The following is a 5,000-nucleotide window of genomic DNA, read 5'->3' as shown; positions in this document are numbered from 1 at the left end:
AGATCAGGACTAAGAAATTTAATAGACCGTAAGTTTCTGTCCAACAAATTAAGATGAGAATCAGCAGCTGAAGACCAGACAGGAGAACAATACTCAAAACAAGGTAGAATGAAAGAATTAAAACACTTCTTCAGAATTGATTGATCACCGAAAATCTTAAAAGACTTTTTCAATAAGCCAAATTTTTTTTGTGCAATTGAAGAAGACACAGACTTAATGTGTTTCTCAATAGTAAATTTGCTGTCGAGAATCACACCTAAAATTTCAAAAGAGGCATACAAATTTAAAGAAACATTATCAATATTGAGATCCGGATGTTGATGAGCCACCGTCCTTGACCTACTTACAATCATACTTTGAGTTTTGTTAGGATTCAACTTCATACCCCACAATTTGCACCATGCACTAATTTTAGCTAGATCTCTATTAAGGGATTCACCAACCCTAGATTTACATTCAGGGGATGGAATTGATGCAAAGAGAGTATCATCATCTGCATATGCAACAAGCTTGTTTTCTAGGTCAAACCACATGTCATGTGTATATAGTATGAAAAGTAATGGGCTAAGAACACTACTCTGAGGAACACCAGATATCACATTCCTATGCTCACTATGGTGCCCATCAACAACAACTCTTTGAGATCTATTACTTAAAAAATCAATAATAATGCAAAGAAACGACCCACCCACTCTCAATTGTTTGAGGTTGAAAACAAGGGCCTCATGATTAACACGGTTCAAGGCAGCACTAAAATCAAGGCCAACCATACGAACTTCCTGACCACAATCAAGGGATTTCTGTACAGCATTGGAGATGTAAGAAGGGCATCACATGCTCCAAGGCCTTAACGAAAACCAAATCGCAAACTAGGGAATAGATAATTACCCTCAGCAAACCTATTAAGACGTTTTGCCAGAAGACGTTCAAAAACTTTAGATAAGATGGGAGTTATGGAAATTGGGCGGTAATCAGTGGGACTTGAGCTACCACAAACACATTTACGTAGTAAAGCCATTTTATTGTTTATGATTTTTTTGCTGTATATGCCAAATTTGAATGAATGATTAGAGTAAGTAAGGTCAATGTTAAAACAAGAATGATGGATCACTTACTCCTAAAATCAATTTACGAAATGAATCGTAATCTATTGTAACTTCAGATACAAACAAGATATGCGTCCTTTCATTGGTATACAGTAATGCAAAGAGACGCCTATAATTAATTGTTTGAGGCCCAATTAGAGAATTAAATTTTGATAAAACTACAAGACAGAAGAAATACAGAATATACAGGAAGAAATTCTATATTTGCGACCTTTACATAATTTTCCGAGATGCAAGCCAAAACTATTCTTGAACACAAAAAAATATATATTTGTTATTCTGTTACCTATATTACAAATACATAAGCATGGTATTTATAAAAAAAAAAAAAAAAAAAAAAAAAAAAAAAAAAAAAAAAAATGAATTTGTAACCTCTCCATAATTTCCAAAAATATTAATTGCTGAGTTATGTTCACTATCGATTAAATCAATATGCTGATTTACTAAGTCTGAGTGGACGGTATTTCTCCACCGGGTTTTATTCTTATTTAAGCTGCGGGAATTACAGATGCATCTATGTAATATTTCATCATTATTTGAAGCAGAGGTAATGAAGCAGCTAACTCTGTTGAAGCACAAGCAAAATGGGAATCAATTCAGTGGCTAAAGAAGACATCTTTATCTGTCCCTTTATAATATGAATGATGATATGAGGATTCTTTTCAGATATTATGAATATGATCGGAAGAACAAAGAGATGAGAAGACATGGGTAGTAGAGCAGAACTTCAAAGACAGCTTCATTAATGGTAGAGTAGGATTATTCATTTTGGACAGTATATATATTGGGCATACATAGGCCCTAAATTAAAAATATTACAGTTTTATCCTGAGAGGTAAAACATTTTTTAAAGGAGTCCCTGTCACGGCTAATACATTCAAATAACTTATCATAGCAGAAAAAAATGTCTCACTAAGATTCTATTATTTGAAGTGCTATGAGTATTCGAGGCCTCTACCAACTATTAAAAGAAAAGAAAATATATATATATATATATATATATATATATATATATATATATAAATATATATATATATATATATATGTATATATATATATATATATATATATATATATATATATATATATATATATATATATATATATAACCGTAATTTCATCGTAGTGCAATTGAATTATGTAATATAAGTACTTAATTGTAAGTATCAATTATTTAATGAAGATTTTCACATATGGGTTATTCTGTTGAACATATTTATTCCATAGGTGAACTCTATTGTGGTTTAAGAAAGTTAGTTTGATGTGTTTGCTATTATAACATTCAGTCATGGCATCGTTACCGAAATAAATAAATGAACTGAACCCTCGACCCTTCCTCTAACCTACCAAGTAACCACAGTAAATTAGCACACTGCTTGAACTCTTCAAACATTTCTGGTTTTCATAGTATGAAAATCTTATCGACCTGATTTAAATGCACTTACTTATCTGAAATGTCATCTATATCTCGAAAAAAAAAAACATATATTTTCTTACATTTCTGAATTTTTATATTGAGTTTCAATTATTCATCCATGTGCCTATAATCTTTGAAAAATGATAAGCTGAACCATCACATACTGATAAAGGTAGATACGCAGAATTTCCTGTTAATGTATTTTACAGCTTTATGCACTAGACATTTTTTTCTAGATTAACAGCAGTATCTTGAAATGTAAAAGAACAAATCTAACAACATCTGTTCTTTTCATCTAATTATGTCTTAAAAGCATCAGCTGAACATGACTTTTCATGTACCTCTCGTAAGCAGTAGGCTGGCCAGGGCATCAGCCACCCGTTGAGATACTACCACTAGAGAGTTAGTGAGTCCTTTGACTGACCAGACAGTACTACATTGGATCCCTCTCTATGGTCACGGCTCAATTTTCCTTTACCTACACATACACCGAATACTCTGGGTTATTCTTTAAACATTCTCCTCTGTTCTCATACAATTGACAACACTTAGATTACCAAACAAACTTTCCTCGCTCAAGTGGTTAACTACCGTAAGGTATTTGTTCAGTGGCTACTTTTCTCTTGGAAAGGGTAAAAGAGATTCTTTTAGCCATGGTAAGCAGCTCTTCTAGGAGAAGGACACTCCTAAATCAAACCATTGTTCTTTAGTCTTGAGTAGTGCCATAGCCTCTGTACCATGGTCTTCCACTGTTTTTGGATAGAGTTCTCTTGCTTGAACGTACACTCGGGCACACTATTCCATCTTATTTCTCTTTTTCTCGTTTTCTTGAGTTTTTCTAGTTTACATATTAAAGAGATATTCTAATGATGTTAGGCTACTGTTCTTAAAACACTTTATTTTAATTGTTCGTTATTTCTCTTGAAGTTTATTTATTTTCTTGTTTCCTTTCCTCGCTCGGCTATTTTTCCCTGTTGGAGTCCTTGGGGTTACAGTATACCATCCTGCTTTTGCAATTAGGGTAGTAGCTTAGCTAATAATAATAATAATAATAATAATAATAATAATAATAATAATAATCTTATTCTTTCTAATTCAATTTGGTTCCGTTCTAAAACGTGCTTCCTTTCACTCTCATCCTTCGGTATCGATTTTTCTTTTATTAATCTCTTGTTCATATTGTAACTGTATAGGACCAAGGTCCTTTAAATATACTCGGAGTAATATTTAAAGGACCTTGTATAGGACCAATATAAGACAGTCCTCTCTTTACCTTGCTGATCGCCCAAGCTGGATCCTTTCAACTCGCTAATTGCATTATTTCGCATAAAGGTGTACAGAGACAATATGGTTTTTTTCAGTAATATCTAGATATTATATAGAAATAGATTATCGTCTAGAGTACATATAGAAGGCTTCCTTTCATAATATTGATGGGAAATAATATGAACGTCAAAATTATTGTGTGCATTTTTTTTTCATTGTCTTGGGGAAAATTGAGAATTGAATGATTCATGTTTCTGCTTTGCTTGTTCAGAAAACATTAGTTTCGCTATTATTCTTGAAAGTTTAGCGACTGTAAGTTTCGTAGCTTTCTTCCTTTCTTTACGTGCACAGGCATCACATCCCATCTGATGTTTTTTTTTTTTTTTTTTTTTTTTTTTTTTTTTTTTTTTTTGCGGGCGGGGCGGGGGGGGGGGGGGGTAGTCAAGGTCTTGAGGGTAAGCTGGTCTGCGTCGTCATTCGTATCATTCGCCACCAGAATGCGCAATATTCATCCATCATTTATTATTATTATTATTATTATTATCAAATGCTAAGCTACAACCCTAGTTGGAAAAGCAGGATGCTATAAGCCCAGGGGCTCCAACAGGGAAAGTAGCCCAGTGAGGAAAGGAAATAAGGAAAAATAAAATATTTTATGAATAGTAACAACATTAAAATGAATATTTCCTATATAAACTTTAAAAACTATAACAAAACAAGAGGAAGAGAAACTAGATACAACAGTGTGCCCGAGTGTACCCTCTGGCAAGAGAACTCTAACCCAAGACAGTGGAATACCATGGTACAGAGGCTATGGCACTACCCAAGACTAGAGAACAATGGTTTGATTTTGGAGTGTCCTTCTCCTAGGAAAGCTGCTTACCATAGCTAAAGAGTCTCTTGTACCCTTACCAAGAGGAAAGTAGCCACTGAAATTAGAGTGCAGTAGTTAACCCCTTGAAAGAATAAGAATAGTTTGGTAATCTCAGTGTTGTCAGGTGTATATGGACAGAGGAGAATCTGTAAAGAATAGGCTAGACTATTCGGTGTCTGTGTAGGCAAAAGGAAAGAACCGTAACCAGAGAGAAGGATCCTATGTAGTACTGTCTGGCCAGTCAAAGGACCCCATAACTCTCTAGCGGTAGTATATCAACGACTGAACCAATTGTCTTTAGACTTTTAACTGAAAAAAAAGGCTACTTACACACTTT

At 33.8% G+C, this 5,000-nt stretch overlaps 1 protein-coding gene across 1 annotated transcript in view; it reads right to left on the bottom strand.

Moving 5' to 3' along the window:
- Nucleotides 1-5,000, bottom strand: part of Cib2 (Calcium and integrin binding family member 2) — a 26,016-nt gene that overhangs the window by 14,996 nt on the left and 6,020 nt on the right. The gene's annotated exons all lie outside the window — the stretch shown is intronic.

Source organism: Palaemon carinicauda, chromosome 4 (genome assembly GCF_036898095.1).
Source record: "Palaemon carinicauda isolate YSFRI2023 chromosome 4, ASM3689809v2, whole genome shotgun sequence".
NCBI classification, from domain to species: domain Eukaryota; kingdom Metazoa; phylum Arthropoda; class Malacostraca; order Decapoda; family Palaemonidae; genus Palaemon; species Palaemon carinicauda.
Note: the sequence above shows the minus strand (reverse complement) of the source record. Positions and strands in the feature narration are given on the sequence as shown.